Raw genomic sequence first — 22,610 nt, 5'->3', positions numbered from 1 at the left:
GTAGGTCCGCCAACTTGCCTGAGAAGCAACCAAGTCTATGCGGCGAAGCCGCACTCCGTTTTTGCAGGCGACATGCCTAGCGTATCGTCGATCGACCGTGGGCGCTTTTGCATCGCTTGTGCACCGCTTTTCCGCCTAATCGCAAACAAAGCGCATCGAAACAGCTGGCTGGATTAGATTGTGAAGAAAAAGGCGCTGCCTTTTTTAGCGCGCGGCGTAAGATGCAGCGCGTATATTAGTTTTTTTTTTTACTTGCGTTCACCTGAGCACTTTCTCCACCCTAATAACGTATGGGCACTCGCGTGTCTAGGATAGATTGTGTATCCTATATACGCCGATCAGATGCAGCATTCGTGAACCGCGACGGTAACGATTAGATCGCACCGAATAAACTTAGGGAATATGGTGATGTTATATTATAGATTCCGGAAATCCTACAAAAAGTTTCGTGCGAAAAAGCTACTTCACAAGGTAGTATGAGGTTCGAAATAACAGCGTATTAAAAACTGGACAAACTTTAGCAATTGAGGTAAACAATCAGATACTTTAATAACTTTCCTTCGCTTGAATACTGCTTGGCACTCAGGTTTTGTTTCCACAGAGATAAATACTCTACTAAGAGCAGTGCAGTGCTCTTTTAGCATTTAAACAGTAACAAAAAGCACCGAGCCGCAACTACCTCTTTTTTGGCAATAAAATCACAATGCGAATTTCAGAGAAAAAAAACAAAAACACTAGTGTATGCCCGTGCAAATATTTTGATATAGTGAGCTTTATATCAAGTAGTGCTCTTTTGCAAAGGGAACTGTACTAAATATAAAGAGGCCCATACTTGCTTATGTGCCATAGCTCTCAACATGTAGCCAGTCTAAAATATTACTGGTGAATCAATGACCAACCATTGATATTTCGACTCTGGTACCCCACTAGATATTGTGGAGGAATATATCCATCTACCAGCAAGCAATGGATATCAGCTACACCTGCAAGTGTGATTTCATTATGTGCCTTTTCACTGCAGGGATTCCAAAAGTAGCCTTCTGTGGGAGCGCGGCGAAAGTTTTTCTCACAGGATTGACATAGCTACATTATAGGGAATAATTCAAAACACAGTTAGGCCCTTACCGTATGTTAAATGACGATCATTCATTCCTCTTGCATCCTGCTTCACATAAGCTGTAGTAGATTAAATATCTTTACTTAGTAGTAACCTCTTTCATATTCAGAAACAACCCAAGCAGTGCATAATCATGAAAATATGAGCTGGCTTTTTTACGACACTTCTGTGAAAGCAGTGTGGTGCGTCACATGCAGAAAACTGGTAATTCCAGCTAAATCTTCTGTATTACTCTACGTGCTTCCATTATTTAAAAAAAAATCCAGACTTGCAGTAGCTTTTATGACAGCTGTGAATTTTTTAGCACAGCCCAAAAAGCGCGTAGCTGTTAGTCAAGCAATTTCATCTCATACACACTTGACGCAATAGGCTGTTGACTGAACATTTGTTTTTTCAGGTGTCTTTACCTGAACACCCTTCACTAGTTTTACAAAGGAAGAAAAACAATTACTGCAGTAAGGTGTCACGACGCAGGCCGACGAAACAAACGTGAGATGCGCTACGCACGTTGCGTTGTTGCTGCGCAGCTAGCACGCACGTGGACAGCGAACGGCAAGATTATGGTGGCTAGAAGGGAGAGGTGACGCCAGCGCCGGCATATCCGCCGAGAAAATGCGATCCTCTCGTTCATGCGCTGCCGCAAAGGCCGGTGGCCTTCTAGCCACCATAGCAAGATCGGCCGGATTGGATTTGAATTTGACTGGCGATAACTTGTGTCAATCCAGTTCGCTGCAGCGGCGGCGTCGGGCAATACAAAAATTGTCCCGAACGTCTGCTTCTCCGCAATGCACGGTTGCTTGGCTACCACGTGATGACGTTCTGCCAATAGAGGCGCTAGCGGCGTGATAAAACAGACGCGCAACTCTGCTACCTGCGGTAGCACATACAGTAACTCTAATACGGAAGCGCGAAAGAGGAGCCCCGCTGTAGTGGACGCCCTTTCACATAAATCGTTACGACGGTGCCAATACCTTGAATCGGTAGGCTATTCAGTGCTAACGCATTACCGTCGACAGTCATCGAGAGGTGTGTTCTGTGGCAGTTTTATTTAGTTATTCATTAATGCGAAAGCATTTTATGGCTCATGGGGCGGAAACTATGGCGTTGGCGTGACCATGCCATGATACAAAAAATGCTACGGATCCTCGACCTTTGGTGTTGATTAAGGCGAAGTTAATTAAGACTTTTATTTAGGTATAGTAAATTAAGGCACATGAACCCATGACCATCGGTGGGAGTAGAGCCCACGACATTTAGTGTTAAGTCGAAGTTGATTTAAACACAGTTATTTAAGGTAGTCAATTAAGGTATTCGAACTCACGACCTTTGGTGGGAGTCCAATCGACGACCATTCATCTCATTTCAGGCGAAGTTAATTAAGGCACAGTCAAACGCACAACCTAACGCTGTGCGCAACTTGTGGCGAACACTGTTGGTCAAGTCTCGGTGCTTCTGCTGATGCGGCCGCAATTAAGGAATAAGTGCTTTTTCCACTTTTTTATTTATTTTGTACCCGATTCGGCATTTCAGGCATTACAGCAAAGGGGGAAAAGTGCAATTCCACAAAGGGAAACTACATATTATCACCTTTCTAGAGCATGGCCAATGTCATCATTAAAAAATTAACCCACGATTGCGATACTCTCTAATGCAAAATTTGAGCGCAGCTGTACACGTTTTCAATTGGCGATATATTGACTGGCGCGGGCAATCTCTCTCGGGTGGCACGCTGCGAACGGAGCTAAGTATAGCGCGACTGCATCGCTAATCGGGAGATCGCGAGAGGAAGCCCGTGGATGACGCGTGGGCACGACTCACAGCAGCCGCCGTAGGCAACCTCCACTCATGGAGTGCTTTGTTTCCATACAGACGATGCGCGCTACTCTGGCGCCATCGTCACCGCAAAGACCCCTCGAGCGCGGCACTACGCGTTTCCTCTCGCCCTTTCACCATACCCTTCTCCTCCGCTTTCCTCCTTGTGCTCTCTTCGCTCTTGCCACTTTTTTTAATCCCCCGCAGCGCTCCGCGTTTGCTTTCATCTTTCGCTGGGCTCGTTCGCTCAGTTACGAGGTACGACGCAGACGTTCGCCGCAGTAATTCGCGCCCAAGAGCTGCGCTCCAAAATGTTAACAATATTGTGCAACAGAAGCTTCTAATGCCTTATTGACTGTACAAAAGCAATAGCGAAAGGCAGTACCACAGAGTGGAATCTAGCATATATTCAAGTAATGGTCTCGTCTTTGAGAGGCATAAATGGGCGCCTTAAAATACAACTCTATATTGATGCCTGTTTTAAGGTAATATACATTATGCAAAAAAATATTAATCTAAGATTTCGATGGTAGTCTTCTAGTTTGTCCCAATATAGTGTTTTTTTACTCTCCATCATACTTAGCGTCCTCTCACAATTACCAAAGGCGCACCACACTACCCTGTTCTGCACTTTTAAACTGTGCCTGCGAGCTGAGACCCCAGTGTGGATCCCAGCAATAACTCCCATAATCGAATACAGTAGGCAGGAAGGTGACACATTTATTTATTTATTTGTTATACTTCAAGGGCCCCAGAGATGGCGCATTACATGAGGTATGGGCATTGTTTAACAAAACAGTGATTCGAGAGCAGCCTTGAAGTGATGAGCGTCGGAGTGGTGCGTGATGTCGGCAGACAGACCGTTCCAGTCCCTGGCGGTTCTCACAAAACATGATCGTAGATGAGAGGTAGTCTGCGCCGGGGGAGGATGCACAGCTTTGCTGTGGTTAATGCGGCTGGATTGACGATGAGCTGGTAATATAGCTGAAATGTGGAGTGGTGAATGTTCTTTAGATTTCCTTGGTAATCGGCTAAAGGTTCCTCCTAGAAAAAAAAACACAGTTTCAATTACTTTTTTTTTCTAAGATTGTTTCAAGCCTCTTCCATATTAAATCAGCTGTAAAAATACATCCAGTTATCTATATTGTACCGCGTTATCAATCGCAGTGCCGTTTATAGTGTAATTGTTATTGCGCCAGCACTTCCTGGTAAAGGTGCCGTGCACACTCTTTTTTCAATTGACATTTCCTCATTCATCGAACCATGAGGCAATAAAATCCAAATGGTGCTGTAGTGCTCGTTTATCACATTCACTCTTTATAACTCTGTATGCTGGGCAATCATCAGCAAACGTTCCAAACGTGTATGTAATACCAGAAGCAACGTCATTGATGTACAGAATAAATGAAAGTGGACCCAGAACGGATCTTTGGGGGTATACCAGTGGTCCCGGCAACGTTGACAGGAACAACCCTTAATAATAATAATAATATTTGGGGTTTTACGTGCCAAAACCACTTTCTGATTATGAGGCACGCCGTAGTGGAGGACTCCGGAAATTTCGACCACCTGGGGTTCTTTAACGTGCACCTAAATCTAAGCACACGGGTGTTTTCGCATTTCGCCCCCATCGAAATGCGGCCGCCGTGGCCGGGATTCGATCCCACGACCTCGTGCTCAGCAGCCCAACACCATAGCCACTGAGCAACCACGGCGGGTAGGAACAACCCTTAAGAACCACAGACATTTGCTCAGAGTAAAGACATTTTGATATCTAATCGATTATTTTTTTTTGTGATGCAAGTCACATTTTCGTATTTTGAAGATCAAGATATCATGGGCGACAACGTCGAACGTTTTCCTAAATCTAGAAATACGCAGTCAGTAATTTGATCCTTATCGATTGCTAAGGCCAAGTGTAAGATTCAAGCAATTGCATCGTACAAAAGAAGGCCTCCCGAAATCCGTGCTGGCTAGACTGAAGGAGGTTGTTAAGTTCAAGATGAGACTTGATGTAGCTATAAATGACTAGTTTCATAATCTTACACGTAAAGCTGGTTAAGGACACGGCTCTGTAGTTCTCAACCTTGTTTCTCTGTCCAGTTTTATGCACCGGCAATATGTGTGCCAGTTTCGAATCGCCAGGCAGAGAGCAATAATTTATCGACTTTCCGAATAAGCAAACAAAAAAAACAGATATAAAACCTCAGCAGTTTAACAGAATTGCTGCCAGGATATCAGTTGTGCCACTAGTTTTGCGTCGGTTTCACATTTTCTCATGATCGCCGCACACCCGGCATGCTAAAAGTTATCTTTGACATTTAGACCTCATGGACTGCAAAATCTTCGTTGATAATTCTTGAAGAACTAGGATGACTACCGAGGAAAGTTAATTAACAAAGATTTTATCTTCACTTACGTCATCATGAACAACTTAACTGGAGTAATGCAAAAGAGGAACAGGTCTGTCGTTTTTTTCCTGGACTTATTGTGCTTACAAATCTTTTTCAGGATCCCCGACTAGCCTCTAACTCAGATTTGCAAAGCAAGAGTTCTCAGCCAATTCAGTTAAGCGCATTAAGTGGCATTTCTATTCCATTAGTTGTGTGAATTGATCATTCAACATTTTAGTTTTAAACTGCCAATATACTCCCCTAATCTTTCGCAGTGAGGTACGCAGACGATGGTTAAACCATAGCTCGTCTTCTGTGCGTTTGGATGACACAGCTCGAAGAGGAACAAACTCATCTTGCAGATGAAACAGCTTTTCTTTGAATACATGCCATAGTTGTTCAATGTTCAAATCTGCCAATGTTGTATGAGAACTGGGAAACTACAATTCGAATGTCATATATATATATATATATATATATATATATATATATATATATACACACACAGTCATGTTGCACACATAGACAGTTCGAGTTGGCTTTCTCGCAACACATACATGTCGACCAGTAATGTTGGCAACAATGGTATTGTGATCCCTCCCACCAGGTAACACATGCACGTTTGATGCAATACTCGGTGTATCAGACAACAGCAAATAAAGCACGTTGCCTGTGCCGTCATCGCGATGCATTTGTAACATATTTTTATTGCCAACATCAAAGAAAACTGTGTACGTAATGCCAGTGGGACTACTCATAGGTGTACTGCATGAGCAATCTACACTGTAAACAAAAAAACACCCAGATGGGTGTTTTTTGCTTGTCCTCTAGCGCATTCCCTTTTGTACATCTTTTTGCTCCCATTGACGTGGGCATTAATTGGGCACACAACGGGGGTACCGTAATACGCCCAGTTCACCCCCATTTGACTGGGAGGTACAATGGGAGTTTTGTGAAGGAATTAAAGGCATTTTATTTTAGGTGCGGCAAGCACGTAGCGAAATGTTTGCTGGCACGGGTCATGCGCTTACGCAGCGCCAGACAGAACACCGCAGGCCGAAATGTCGAACGCCGGCGATCAAGGCTCAAGGGTACTCGGCCGTCCATGAGCTGCCACCCGAGCAGGCGTCGCACCTGCTCGGAGCAAACGCCGGCATCCGACACTTTGGCCTGCGGTATTCCCTCTGCTGCTGCATAGGCGCGGCGTACCGCCACAAAGCATTTCGCCGCGAGCTCGCCACACGTGGTCCAATCGATGGCACAGGGCCACCGCTGAATCGACCAAGTCACGCGCACACGTGATCCAATGGCGAATGAACCCGTCACCACACGTCTTCATTTTTTTTCCTTTCGTTGATCACAGAGCTCCTCTTTGCAAAGCTTTTATACAGTCGTCCTAGCTTATCGGCAGTGCCTCCGAGGCCAGCACACGCCTTCGAGAGCAGTTGCTACTTGCTGAAAGGAAAAATGCACGAGGCACACACTGACAGTGAAAAAAATTTATTAGACACCAAATGTAAGAAATATAATATGTTCACTTCCGGGCCCAGAAAAAGCACATTTCTGCTCCAGTAAAACAATTGTCTGGATTTTAAAAAAGAACACTGTTCATTGTAAGCATGCCAGTTACTAGTATTCCACATGTCCTAACACAATGAAATTAGTAAATGAAAGAAATGCTAAGAAATCTTATCTCGTTTCATACTGAATTGTAACTACAGAGCCATGTGTTTGAACTGTTACTTTGTACTGACAATCCACACTTTTGCACAGACTATATATTGAGCTCGCTTGACTAACAGTAAAACTTCATTTGGGCGTAGTTGGTACATAATTCCGAACTTAAAACTTACAGCGCAAACACCTAAAAGGCAGATACGAACACGCTGGCGCTAACTAACAACTTCATTTCTTCGTCGTCGATGCATATATAAGCCCTAGGCCACACAACTGCACAGGCGCACACATTACATTACGGAGATCTACCAAATTATCCCATTGCAAACGTAGGAAGTCAAATTCAGATGGGTGCAGGGACAAAGCTATGTCACTGATGCAATTATCACCTTGCCTTTTTATGTGGTAAGCCTTCTAAGGCAAGCCGCGCAAGCTCATTCATGCTTTTGCCAAGAATCGACGTCCCATCAAATCGTGCCTCACAATTTTTGCAAGAGTTTATATGCGCAACAAGGTGCACTCCTCTATCTACATTTTTTTTACTTTTTTTGCATGTTCCCTGCGTGGTCCCTTAAACACATAAGGTCATCTATCAACTCAAGAAAGTTGCTTGCAGGCATAGTGTTCTTTGGCGTTTTTTGCACCGAACAAGCTTTTAAAGCTATGCTCCTGCACCTGCGGAGAGAGTAGAGGAGGATGCCAAATTCGGCATGATGCTTCATACGTGTTGTGCTCTGTCGGCATGGTTTACACCATTCCACTCTCATGCGGTAAGACATAGCTTGGCTAGATAGGGCATTGCGTCAATGAGTGACTCAGGGAACATGCGCAAAAAGTAAACAAAAATGTAGATAGAGGAGCACACCTTGGTGCGCATATAAACTCTTGCAACATTTGTGAGGCATAACTTGACGGGACGTCGATTCTTGGCAAAAGCAAGAATGAGCATGCGCGGCTTGCCTTAGAGGCCTACCACAAAAAAGGCAAGGCAATAATTGCATCAGTAAGATATCTTTGTCCCTGCACCCATCTGAATTTGACTTCCTACGTTTGCGTATGTGATAATTTGGCAGATCTGTGTAATGTAATCTGAGTGCCTGTGCGGTTGTGTGGCCTAGGGTTTATATTGCATCGACGACGAAGAAATAAAGAAGTTGTTAGCACCAGTGTGTGTTGTATCTTCCTTTTGTGGTCCGTCTTAGGTGTTTGTGCTGTAAGATTAAGTTGCTTGACTAAGCCATTCCTAATTAACAGTGGCTTGTATAATGAAGCCGATCAATGGTATTTTGGATGGACTAGCACACAAATATGATAAATGTCAAAGTACTATATTAAGAAATTGGGACTCATCACACAAACAAGCTACATAATTTAGTGTAGTTATTGGGCTGTATTTCTGAGCAAGCTATTAAAAATTATATTTTAACAACCAGAACCCACCTTCTGATTATGAGAGACATGCCATAGCGAGTAACCCCGGATCAATTTGGACAACCTGGGGTTCTTTAACATGCACCTAAGTCTAAGTACGCGGGTGCTTTTGCATTTCGCTCCCACAGAAATGCGGTTTTGTTTACGACTAGATTTGCGAAAGTTCCAAACAGGATCCCCCCTATATTTTTACAGTGGGCGCTCTTTAAATGGAGCCTCAACGTGCCAGGGAAATTGGTTCCATTTACCAGGCATTCTATTTACTGAGACATTGCAGAGAGCCAACCAACCATCAGGATGGTGTCGTATTTCAGCAGCAGTTCCGCTTAAGCGATTTTCGTTTATCGAGATTCCACTGAAGTCCATAATAGTGGATGAGTTGTGTTTTGCATGGACACTTTAGCATGGCTACCATGTTTAGTTGAATATTGTGAAAGCAGCAACATTTCACTGTACCCAGTGCAATATATAAAGCCAGCAATATAACAAGTTGCAAAAGCAGCCATGAAAAAGTACCTTCCCTGATCATATCCAATAGCAGCATCTTTATGCGAAATTAGTCATGTTTTCTCATGTTTAAGTGCCTTGTTTTCAGAAATCAAATCGTCCTTATCACATTGGCCTCCAATCGTGTCACACCCCGAGCTGAGGTCATTTGAGATTGCATTTAATTTCCCTTCAAATAGCATATTGGTCTTATTTAAAAAGCACATGGCATCACAGTCACCACCTAGATATAATATTCGAGCTGCAACGCAGTAGCAGACATTCTGACGCAGAAGCCTAACTATTCTTTTGAATTTGGATGCATACTCAAAACACTGCTATGCAATTACAGACAGGGCTGATAGTGTAGCAACCAGGACAGATTTAACGGACATAAAGGAGCAGGATTGTGTGAGCTTCGAAATATTATTCTCTCTGAGGAACCATGCTGTCCAATTATAAAATGGGGATCAAAATAAAGTAATTGGATAGCAAACCTGCATTTCATCAAGTAAATAAAATACTGTTCATACTACCTTCCAGGGTGACCACTACATTCCCTTTCTTTGAATATGAATTCGTTACCTTGCCATGGGTTGCCAAATGTATAGGTGTATTTTTGGTCGAGTGTGGTGGAACGGATATAGGTCTCAGGCTAGAGGAAATATTTCGACAAGGACACTTGACAGGTTGAACAACGAATGTCTCAGGCTGGAGCCATTTGATTCCCTGGCAAAGATGTTGGCTCCAGCTTGAGACTTCCTTTGTTGGACAACTGTTGATGACTAATGTCGCCATCTTTTCACTTACCCTCGTCTTATTCAACCTATTGCTCTACGCAGGAGCTGCACTTTCTTTAAAAAATAAAGATATTATTGAGCTCAAAGGCTTTGTGCATTGCTGCATCCCCAAGTGCAAAAATTTGTTTTCAATGAATGACAGAGTTCATATCTTTCTTGAGAATTCAATAGGAAAAACTAAAAATTAAGCTAACAGACTGGCTATGACGACAAGTAAACGTGAATTGATGTGGAGTGCCATTTCTTCATTTCGCACCAGGCTTGGGGCCAGCCGGACTTCTTCCTAAAATTGAGAAAATTTTTCTAATGAAATACATATTAAGAGTATTCTCTTCATAATCTGAAAATTTAAAAAATGGTTATTTGGTTATTCATATTTATGTGGGAACAGCGCGAAGGACACTGACAAAGTAAGGGCTTATACAGTAATGCCACATAGTGCTGGCTGAGAACAGATTTAATTTTAGAACAGACAAACAGTTAAGTACTTTGGAATGCTTCTTAAAAGCCATAAAAACCAAAGCAGGAAGCAGTTGTAGAAAATAATGTATGTGCATGAAAAATGCATCTGATCATTGGTTCGCAGACATGTACGCCATTTACTTGTCAGTTAACAAAACATGTGCTACACTGAAACATTTCTCCTACAATTTGGCAATTCTATGGGCTTTAATTATTGCTCGGGTCAGTTGGTTGCTGTTGTTACTGCTATTAGTGTACGGTGAAGTGTAATGTAGATGGGCAAGTGCTACTGACAACTATGAACATTGGCAAATTTTGCTGCACCAGGATAATGCACGCATTGTCCTGCTGCAGCAAAACTTTCCAATAAACATTCACAGTTGTCTGTAGCACTTTCCCATCTGTCTTGCCTCACACTGTTCCATCTATAGCGCTTCACCATACTGCAATATGCACCACCAACTGACACAAAATTCTACCCTTCTGAAGTTCTTACTGCTACTTCGCACTCGTCACATTCAGGCCGCCAGCCGTACTGAGCCCAATGTAGTATAACTGCACGGACTGGCAGCTCCTGTCATGGATTTATTCTGGTGTAATGGCACCACAGAAGCAAACGAAGACAAAGACATGCAGGACACAAGTGCCTAACCTCAACTCGCTTTAATAAGAATACACACATCATATACAACACATAGTGACAGGAAGTGACGTCATTAATTCAAAAACAAATTCTTCATGCAATACAACTGAGAATGACTGATGAATTTGTCCTTTTCGTGCTAATCTGCCAACGCTTAATTATCTTATGTACGTCTGCCCATAATTTCTGGCTACGAGTTTTGAAGAACACAGGAACGAACCAATCTATTTTGCAGTGCATCACAATGTGTGAATGAGAGTTGTTGCACACAAACTTCATTAGCTGCAATCTCAAATTAATACAATGTGTGTCCATGCAATGCAAGCATGACTGGATGGGAATGGCCGACTGTACATAACCTCCGTTGCACACTGCACTGCCTGCAAATTGTGCTGCACGCAACAAATTAATGTTTTCCTGGCTTGTCTTTTTTTCTGATCAGAGCAAATCTCTCTTCACGTTTCATACAGAAAAAAAATTTTTGCCCGTAGAGACCAGCTACACAATTACCCATGAAAATTACAAATGCATACGAAACAACTGCAACCACGTTTTTACTTCATCTCATTCATTATATTCCATATTCATGCCTAATTTAGTTGCGCAAATCATTGTTTTATCAGGCCCTTGTTAGGAGAGTTTTGTGCTGTAATAAAAGGCAGAAGCCAAAAAAAGGAAAAGCTTGGTTGTGGCTTGAAGCACAATATGCATCTAGTGAGCTAGGTCGCAAACGTTGTGTAGTCTGCTGCCATCATAAGGGCGTGCCTACATTGGACAGATGGGATGCTCTATTGATGCGAAATCAGGGAGATTGAGATAGTATGAGTCATCTGTGTGAAACAACCCTCTCTCACACAATGTTAAATACTGCAAAGAATGTGACTGCAGTCATGTGTTCCACAAAACTTGCGTTGTAGCCAGGGTTTACGACCTGACAACATGCAAGGGTAATTGTGGCTTGCAACATTTAAAAAGAATGACAAATGTATCAGTGATCTATTAGTTGCACTGCATAAAGAATTTCTTTTAACAGATATCATCATATCATGTCTCCACCTGTTATTAAATATTGCCTGTTTCTTTACTTTAAAGCTTGAAGTGAGATCCGGTGCTTGTGTCATGTGTGTGCATATCTTTCTTCATTTACTTTTTGTGGTGTCATTACACCAGAATTTGTATAACCAAATAGCCACACACTGCTTGTCACGTTATAGTGGTGCTTGCAAAGCCTCGCAAACAGCAGCCTATTTGGTCAAAACATGCTTTTGTACATATGCTTTTCCAAAAAGAAAAGCTACCAAGAAGGTAACAAGAATCAAGAGCATTAAGTTAAATCCACTGCAATGCTTTACTTTTTTACCTTTATTCCTTACACCTAAGTGGATAAGCCAAAGTGTGAATGTTACAGCAATGCACCAAATAAGTTGTTGAAATTATGCAAAAATGTTAACACAACTAAGCATAGATTTATGTGCAATAATAGACACCAGTCTCAGTTTCTTTCCTTCTGACACAAACATGGTATATCTTATTACTTTGGCATGAAGAAAAGCATATGTAGACCAGACAAGTTTATATTTGAATGAGAGCCTTCATGATTAAGCACCACTATAATGTGAACATTAGAGTACATACACTGTAAACAGTGCAGATGACAGCCCAAATTTCACAAGTGCAACATGTTAGCGAAAGCAGCAACCATTAACCCAGAAACTAATCAAATACCACAAAATAACAACAAAAAAAGATGAATGTGTCAGCGCAGCACCTGTTCTCTGAAATTACAGGAAAGTAGCATACTTGTTAACAAACCTAAAACCACGGCACATTTGTATGTGACCACCCCCTGCCTCTTTATGTGCTTTCGTGCCTTTGACAAGGCGTTACTGGATATTTATTTGCTTGTCAGTTGCAAAAACACATCAATTATCAGTCACTGCACAGTGCACCATGCCATTTATCTATGTGGACTCAATTTGTGTCCTTAACACTGCTCTCACCTCTTCAGAACTAAGAATCGCAAAAAGACTTGTTCTACTTAAATCTACATGCCTGAACATGTGGTTTCTGCTGTTGAAATAGGGCAATTATAAGTAAAATGCATGACATGTTCTGATGAACTTTGTTTTCATAATCTAATTGTTTATTTGGACACATAACCAGTCAGATCATTCGTACTAAAACAAGAAAACAAATTCAACACACTGGTTTATACTGGTTGGTGCTCTATTGACTTTAGTACACACATTGTGCAAACGACAGGCAGTGAGAAATACCAACAACCACTAACTTCCACGCGGCATTATTGGTCACATGTGCACACGATATAGCTACAAAAACCCAAACGAAAGTAGACAAAGAAGAAAGTACATTTTAACAGAAAAAGAACAAGACAAAAAAATACTTTTTTTGGTAGCTAAGTCACAATCAAGGTGTAAATGACAGCTATAGTTTGGCAAGCACACATGTAGTTATTTTGCTCAGTCCCTCGATATCACAATTTCTTGTTTGACAGCAACACCGACAGGACATCTACGCATATATTTATTGCACATGCCATTCTTGCTCGCTCCAAAATCCTTTTGTGGTTATTCATTTAGTACCTGCTTCGCCTGTACTGGCATTGCAGGGGGGGGGGGGGGTATACATTCTGTGTAATGTATCTTACATTCAAATCAAGCACACAAAGCAGGGAGGGAATTATCTTTGAAAACTATGCAAACATTTGCAGGCAGAAAAACCTTGCAGTCCCTTTGGTCCAAGGAAAAAACAATGTCAGGCATCACCAATAAGTAAAAGAAAATTAATAAACCTTTTTAGTGTAATCTCTTTCTTGTGAGGTATGATGATAGCCTGACATGAATTTCTCTATCTATGCATGTTTGTAATAGTATATGCTGTGAAATAATTTAAACTGAAGAGATTTCCTAGTCTTTTAAATCCTGCCATTGCAGCTTACCCTTACTCTCAGTAATCAAAGCCTTTTAGTATGACTTCTTATTACAAATCCAAGTGCCATATTTTGAACATTTTCAAGCAGACCAGCTAACTCAATATTATGGGGATTCTAGCAAACACGTACTTAATTGATTAGTGAATGCACATAAGCAAAATACAGCCGTTCTTTGAGGTTTTCGGGTAGCCAACAAAATGTGTATGGGTGGACACACGACAGCTACTACACCGATAACCATCATGGCCAACCAAAATTAAGTTTATTCCTACATGGGCGGGTGCGGCGGAGCGTGAGCAGACGATGGTCAGCTTTTTCTGGAGTCATGTACAAAGGAACCCCAACATAACAAATCCACTACAATTAGCAATTTGGTTTGTTGTACTCAGATTCGACCGTTTAGTCAAATAAGTACATTTGCAAATGCATTGTTTTCCCATGGAAAGGGCCGCAGTCAGAAAACACAAATCTGAATGAGAAAAAAAATTTTGAATTTGAGAGTCAGCGACCAAAGATATGGTTTCACAGTGTGTTAACGATACTTTCACATAGGTAGCATGAAGCAAACCCAGCCTTGCTTTCGCATCCACTCTGTCCTCTTTGATACTGCCACACTCAGTGGAACAACACTATCATGAAAAGTGCTGGCAGTGGAGGCGAATGCTTTGTCTGTCTCAAACTTCAATGCATCTCTGAAATTACAGATTATGCAACCGCGTGCACTAAACACATGGGAAGACTGTGCACATAATACCATGCCATATCAGCACGTCTAGTCTTTCCACACGCAGCAGATTACCTCTAGAACAGGCTGTGAAGGCTGTAGATGTGCTCAGCTGCGCTCACAACCATGGCGCTAGAAAAGAAGACGCACGGACTGGGCCCTTCTGAGGGCCCCCTTAAAAGCTCAGTTTGTCATTTTTTGTTTCTGTAATAAGCTAGTGCGAAAAGTTAATTTGCTTCATTCCTATTAAGAAATTTTGTACACATGGTAGAAAAATTATGAAAGTAGAACATTTTATTACTTTTTACCCCTCTCAGTTGGAATATTGTACAAATGCATAAGCAGCTATTTTTTGCCTTGTTTCATCTAAGATGTTTTTTTCATGCTGAAAGAAAGGCATGTGTTTAAAAAATAAGCTTGGTTGCAACATGTAAAGGAATTGTGTAATGTCACAAGGGTTCCTGCAATCAAAATATATTTGTGATTTCCTGCGACTGGAACCCTCAAAAGGAAAAGGACCTTTTAAATAGACTAAAAAAAAGCCACAGCACATGCACCCATACTAAGCGAGGGACTGTATCAAGATGATATGAGAAGACTTTCAAGAAAGAATCTTTCCCTGTTTGGTAAAATTTTTAAAACAATGGTTAACACCTGGCCCCATGCCTTAAATCTAGAAGGAATAAAGTTCTTAAGTTACTCTGTGTTCTTTCTTGCATCCAACAAATGTGCCTAGAAAAATGGGTCAAGTCTACATCTTGCCACATCTGTGGCAAAGTGTGAACAAAAAACTCGCTTTAGCTGGCTGCAGCACCCCCTGTGATGAATATTCAGGCAGAAAATTGTTACCCCAATATGACTGTGCCCCCAAGAAAACCAAATGTGGTAGACTACATCAATGCACATGGAAAAATCTTTACTTCATGCTTGCTGGCACCCTGTGTCTGTATTGGCCTTAGGAGAATTGTGGCGCCCACGTGCTGGAATATTTTCGTGGCATAGACAACATTTTGTGATACCAGCTATGAAGTGTTAATCAGTTTGATCAGCAGTTTAATCACGGCAGGAGTTTAATCACAGTTACTTCCAAGTGTTCACATGTTTTAAGCATTGCTTGTGGGCATCTTGGCTACAAAACAACATCCTTACATCCCAGTCTGGTGTGTAGCGTAACAAGGCTTTTATTGGAGCAACTTGATGCTTTTATATTGGTTATTCAGTTGGCATGATCTTTCACCAAAGAGCTATAGGCAATTTTGCTGCAATAACAGAACTGTTTTTATAGCATTCGTCGTGGGGAGTGCGGCTTGCCCCTTTTGCCAGAGTTCTTGCTGAACGACAATTTATTATCGGTCTGTTATACGTGGAACTTGAACAGCTTATATTTTTGTCTCCTCAATCCACACTTCTGCTGCACTTTTGCCAGCATCTCTACACAGGGTGTTTTGACTGAGGTCATACCAAGTAAGCATGCTACAAGCCTTGTGTGCATCGTTTTCATGACTCTTTCGATGACCAAATTTCATTTTCAGTAACTTTATCAACTAAGTATCTAGCGGCAGCTTGAACATGGGTACTCATGAGAAATCGCACCAGGCTTGGTCGAATACATCCAGCACTGCAGCACTGAGTAGTGAACCATGCTATAAGAGTTGGCAACTAAATTGCCACCTTGTGATTGAAACTTTTCAACCTTACAATCAAGGCTTCAATTGCCCAGCCAGCGAGCTGCAGCAAAGGTGTGAACTATAGTCATCTGATGTCACATTCTATGTCATAGCGATAGCAGCTGATCCCTCTAGTGGTGTCCCTCAAAGCCAACAGGCATCCCTTGCTGTGCACGTGCATGTGTAGGACTAGGCAGATGGTGCCAGTTTGTTCTTCAGCATTAACACTGTTCACGCTGTATCAGGAACACATTTTCTTACTCAGTGCAATAGCCATTGAACCTACATAATTGCCAATGAGAGTCCTTTGTCCACCAACCTTTCCTTTGCCATGACATTTGCTTCTGCCTTGATGTCATAGCAACTTCAACTATATGAAGCAATGATGGTGTTTGAGTACCCACACAGCCTTGCAGTTTTCCAACCTGAACATTGCTTCATTAAAAGCTGACATCATTTGGTCTCAGCAGACAGGTCAGAGTTAAAAAAGAACCCTCATAAACTTCTTTCAAAGTCATTCTAACTTTGTCAATAATCCCGTGCCTTTTGATGTGTTATTCAGCATTGTCCAAAGTAAGTTGGCTCTTAAAAATCAAAATAACGACTTTGCGAGGCCAGCTACTAGGCTACCACTGTCTCTTCAGCCAGCCTGAAGTGTCTCGCAGCCATCAAAGCAAGAGTGCAAAAAAATGACAAAGAAAAGTGTGGCAGACAAAATGTTCGTGGAAATCCATATAATTATGGACTGTTACATTGACTGAAAAAGATGGTGGCTTCCCAATACAGTCTTGATGTACGTAGTTGTTTCAGTCACGAACAGCCAGTTGCCCAGTCCTGCACAAGCACAGTGTACAGATGCCCATGGATTAAAATTTGTTGTGTGTGCATGTGGCGCAGTGTACCACATTTCAGTTTCCTGAGGCTGCAGTACACTGGGAAGACTGGTTCCTACTTCAATAGTAGGTCCTTAGAGTATTGCAGCCCTTTGTTCATATTTTGTTGCAGATTGTGTCAAATGCGAATGCAAACTGTTTTGCAGGACACGTCCGTTCAGTTCAAGCAATTAGACAGAGTAACCCAAGAAATAGTTTAAGCCTCCAAAACATCTTAATACAGTCCCTAGTTTAGTACAGGTTTTCGCCTGATGTTTTGGCTTCTTCTACGGTATAATGCTGTTGCTTGCTAGGTACTGGTGGTGTGATGTGCACACTCTCTCGTGTTGCTATAATGATAACTTGTAAAAAAGATTTTCCTTCCTAACAAACGTTTGGATACAGTGCCTGTCAGCTCATCTTTTAAGCTGTTTTTCATTCGATGTGTGCATTTACATCGAACGTAAACTACAAAATATCAGTACTGAGAATCACAAAAGAACACACCTGTGTAACGATTCTGCCGAGATCGTTGGAGTGGTCAGCCACAGGATGCAACGCAGGTAGAAAGGTATCCTGAGGTAAAGCAAAATAACAATCGTAAGATGCAGATAAAAAATTTTATTCTGTGAGGCTTTCCGCATGCATACTAATTACCACATTTGTATGTAAAATAGTTTTGCATACTAGCTGAGCAAGGTTAACGTCTCGCCCTGTGACTGTCAGCCAGTGCTACTCATGGCAATGGTGGCGAATATGGCACATCCTTTCAAATGGAACTTTTGTGGGTTACATGAATTCAAAAGTACTTAGGTTTACACAATACATAACACCTGTGGTTAGAAGGATGTCTTGCATGCAGCACCAATGCCACGAGTCGCACTGCCTAACACTTCCAGGGCCAGACTTAGTACATAAACAATACAAATGTGCAACAAAGTGAACAGGTGGATAGCTGCTGCTATAACTCAGATTGCATGCATCTTGCAGATGTGAATGCAGCTCCCATCAGGAGCGAGTTGCCCTTTAGCACGCTTCACTTCTCTTCCTCTTTTGTCTTCATTGCATGTAGGTGCCATATGGTAATAATGAACAAAAATTAAGCACTTCAGTTCCCATTCTTGTTTTACTACATGCTGTAAAGTCATCTAAATGCGCTTAAGACTCTTAAGGATGTACTTTAGCCATTTTGTCTTAAGGATGTACTTTAGCCATTTTGTCTTAACAATATTTTTGGCTACACCTTAATGTAGCAAATTCTAGACAATGCTTACAAAAAAACCTACTCCACACAATAACACCTTCAATTAAAATAACACAGCCTATGGCTTCTAGATGCGTACATACATACTTATACATGGTTCCAATGAAAATATAAGTGACTGTTCTAATACGCACACTTAGCATACTGCATAACAGTCACTTGGTTCCAAATGGTTTTTTGTTAACACACATAGGACGGCCACAACTATAAAATTTAATTCTGGCAGTGACTTAAGCCACGGCCAAAACCTTCATAGTGCAATCAATGAAAATTTTCGAATTTAGAGCAGTTAGACATAAACAGGGCAAATAGTTTTAAAGTGTTAAATAATGAATTGTTATGGAATATGCCGGTAGAAGGCCATGCACCTGAAACATAGGTAGTGTTTATCGTATAAGCACATTATATTTTTGCTTACTTTCCTAGGGATTGCATCAAACAGTTTGCTTACGTGTAAATTTTGCTACATGGCTGTATGTATTAGCCCTTATCTTTTCACATTTGGCTTACTGCAGCTTTATGCACATGCATAAAGCTACTACTTCTACTACCTTCTACACTACTACCTACACTACTACCTTCAGCTGAAGGCAAAACACTATGCTGTAGAACATACATGCATTTTACAACACCGAACAGTAGACAGAGAATGAGCAACTCTTTTAAAAAGTGCAGTTCTTTGGAGACACATAGATATATATCTGGAAAACAGAGATTTTTGCTAAAATGATAACTTAATCTAATTGGTACTGAGCATAATGCATCATGCAAGAAACTTGCATTTACCGGACACCAATATACACACTGCAACCTCTGCAGCTTCTTCACAATCTGGCACAATGTGCTCAAGCTGCCTGTAAACCCTGGAAGGGGTCTTTGATACTTTAAGAAGCTCAGAAAACATGAGAAGGATGTAAAATGAAGGTCAAAGAAGCAAAGCAAAATTTTAACCATTTTCTCTATGTTGCTATGAATGTGAAGGTGCCAGCACATGATGTATTTGAACTGCGTTTTTAATTGTGCAATACTAGAGAGCACATTTTGGCAATAATAATGTGATAGAGAAGAATGACAGAAACCAACCTAATAAATATTTTTCTAAACTTGCACGAGGTTTTCGTCATTATGCTGATGCACACACCTGCATACCTCTACTGTGAAGTCTTGTTTCAGTTTTTTTATTTTGTTGTCACATTGTAATTTGCATCATACACTTGTCCTGAAATACATTATGTTGGGCTCCTTCAGTATTTTTTTTTTCTTACTGGAACACACATGCCTATACAGGGCAAGCACTCAAATACATGCAAGACTGCCACGGGACTGGCCACTAGAGATTGACATGTTTGTACAGCGCAAAAGACGAGGACTGAAGGAAGAACACAACACAGGCGCTGTCACACACAAAGACACTCAAGGCACTTTGCGAGATTCTCAGGCTTCTTTCATGCTCTAAAAACATTATGTGGCACATATTGAGCCACAGATAGCTGTACTGGGAAATTTTCACGTTGCTCTAAAATTTTATAATTGAGACTTTTTATCTAATTATATTTGAGAAGTTGATTAACTGATTAAGACAAATTAGGCAATTAGGCAAAATGCAGAAAATCCAAGTATTTCCAAGAGACAGGAAACAACATTACCTAGGCTCTGTGCAGCTAGGCGGCACATTCATATTTCTTTAAGTTTGCTAAAGTTACGTGGGATAACCTGCATACCTCCTATGGAACAGGTGTCACACCAATCAGTCTAAGTGATGCCGCTAAACTAGCCATTGCGCTCAAACCATACAGGGTAAAAAAAAAGCAAACTCTAGTTAAGAGCATACCAAGGCCTCTATTGCTGAAAAGGGAAACTGATGGGAGGCGTCCGATCTCCGGCTATGAAGCTGCTTTATCCTCACAGCAGGCAATGAAACGGCCGCAGCTGCAGTCCTGAAATAAAACAGAAAAATTTGACACTACAATGATCACATAGAACACGAAAAAGCTGGTCACAAGTTTATCTTGGAGAACATCTGCTGCTACATTAGGCTTTGTATATTGGTCAGCTTATTGTTAAACTAAGCTTGCCAATATTTTATATCTTAATGGCTTTGCTCTTTACAAACTAAAACCTTTGCCCAACTCATGCACTTATGTACTACTTAAGCTATGAGATGTTTACTGATCCCTTACAATGAAAGGCTTCTAAGACAAATTATTTCACACAAGAGGATGCATAACTTATGAGGGTTACTGACATTGAGTACCAAGGTAGTACCTTTTTTTATAGACAATGGCGGACTTCAAGCACATTTTTCTCACAGATACAGGTTGATTGGTCTGCCTTTTTTTTTTTCACCAGCAACAGAAATTTTGTTATTAATACTCGTGCAATATAGGATGATGCTGTGATGTGTGATATGATCGTGAGTTGAAAAGCGCAACTTTTTTGTGCGAATTTGGCACCTAGAATTCAAAACTAAATATCTGTACCCAATACGCAATGGCACAGCAGCAAAGTAATTAAACATTAAACAAGTCCAGGTATCCAGTGCACAGCGCCAGCTGTTGAATAACAACACTGCACAAGCATCGACTATATAGATGTAGCGTAGTATGTGCACCGCAGGCGTAGTGGCGGCCTCAGCAAAGAACACAGCCATGGAGCGACGCGCCCGTATGACCTATCACCGGCAATGCTATCGCGTAAATTGATATATCTCTTCACGGCACGGGCACCGTTTTCTGCCCGCCGAGGTGCCGGCGCCACAGGTACTCACCTGCTCTGGCCTCCGAGGTTCAAGTGACGGCGTATCCAGTAATCTGAACCCAAGCAGAACACCTGTTACCGCCAAGCAGTACGCTAACTATAAAGAGTTTCTTATATTCTGACCGTCAGCTCATGCGGCGTTGATCCGCAGTGCCGTTGGAAGCTCACCACACGCTTTTAATACCACAAACGCACCGCTGACATTTCACGCCCGTAGATCAAAGTCGACGGGCGCAGGCTCTACATGCTACGTGCCGCAGTCGCGCACTGCCTGCACAATTATCGACGTGGGCGCGAAGAGACACAGACGATAGCAAGGAGCGTACTGGCAAATCTGCACAATGCGCGCTAAGTGGGCGACCTACTGCACACAATCGCACGAGCTAGGGGACTGGCGCCACGTACGCGCCAGCTAGCAGATACCGCGCACAAAGAAGCGCCGCCGGTTCTCGCTCAAATGATCGCTGTACAAACACTCACACACGCGCACCGCAGTAAACTCTTAACGAGCCGCCACATTTTCAGGCCGCGGTTAGGCGGCGAAGCTTAGCTCACCTCGCACTGCACGTAACTATTATGGTAGTGGCTTGCGCTTCTGGGAACATGTCGAATGCTCACATCCACCCAATTAAAGACGCGGCAAAGTCCCTCATCATGCAAAATCCTAATTTTTAAGTACACTCGCTTGACTCTGAGCACTCAAGTCGCCTCGATTACGACAAAGCTCGAAGAAACACAGTGATCGTGCAAAATGGTTCTGGACGGCCAACTGTAGCGCCATGTTGTACTGAGACCTTCAATAAGTCATATCAGCGCGTCTCCTCACTTAGAACACATGCACACTCATAGAACGTGTAATAATCGTTCAAAGTCACTTACCGTGGAGTCTTGGGGGTTCAAAGCAGTGGGAAACATCAACCACGGTAGAAGAATGTGCCGTCGCTGGCAATCGCTGCTCCTTCGCGGCTTTCAACGCGCGCGCGCACTCTCCGAAGGCTTGTGCTCCTCCGCGCGATGTTCCGATTTTCGGCGTCCTCTGCACCGCCAAGGCGCAGCTACTCCGAACAGAAAAACAGCGCCGACACACATTGCGCGGGATATTTCGAATCTGACTGCAGAAATAATCCTACTGAAATTGTCGCTGCGCCTGACTGCCTTGTTGGTCGCGGCTGAGTTATTCTTTTCTCTATTTGGCTCGTCTAAGATATGGGTGTATTTCAACACTCCCAATTTCCCGTACGCCACCGTTATTCCTTGAAAACAATAATGGTACAATAGTTACAGGGTACAATAATGGTTCTAGCTTATTTTACTTCTCGTGGGAGTACTCATATTAAGCCAGGGGGAAAAAATGGCATATCAACTGTTAAAACGCCCATATGGGCTCATTTGTGTTCACAATGTATGGCGGAGAGATTAAAATCACTCCCGGATAAAATGTGATCGCTTAAAATCGCTCCAACAAGTCAATTCAGCAAACTACCGACAAGGCGCTCCAGGAGATCGGTGGTATAACCCCGCAGCAAACGATTTGCCATTTTTGTGCTCAATT

At 42.1% G+C, this 22,610-nt stretch overlaps 1 long non-coding RNA gene across 3 annotated transcripts; it reads right to left on the bottom strand.

Moving 5' to 3' along the window:
* Positions 1 to 3,682: 3,682 nt before the first annotated feature.
* On the bottom strand, positions 3,683 to 22,047 carry LOC142575052 (uncharacterized). 3 transcript variants are annotated; one of them, XR_012826549.1, is made up of 5 exons: positions 21,938 to 22,047; positions 21,069 to 21,111; positions 20,133 to 20,238; positions 17,545 to 17,613; positions 3,683 to 3,973 (listed from the first exon to the last, which is right to left on the bottom strand). It is a non-coding gene; the product is annotated as an uncharacterized LOC142575052 (long non-coding RNA). The 3 variants fall into 3 exon arrangements; XR_012826548.1 differs by lacking the exon at positions 21,069 to 21,111; XR_012826550.1 differs by lacking the exons at positions 3,683 to 3,973; positions 21,069 to 21,111 and adding an exon at positions 8,087 to 9,999.
* Positions 22,048 to 22,610: the final 563 nt, after the last annotated feature.

The sequence above is a fragment of the Dermacentor variabilis genome, chromosome 1 (genome assembly GCF_050947875.1).
Source record: "Dermacentor variabilis isolate Ectoservices chromosome 1, ASM5094787v1, whole genome shotgun sequence".
NCBI classification, from domain to species: Eukaryota; Metazoa; Arthropoda; class Arachnida; order Ixodida; family Ixodidae; genus Dermacentor; species Dermacentor variabilis.
The sequence above is the reverse complement of the archived record's forward strand: the minus strand, read 5'-3'. Positions and strand labels throughout refer to the sequence as shown.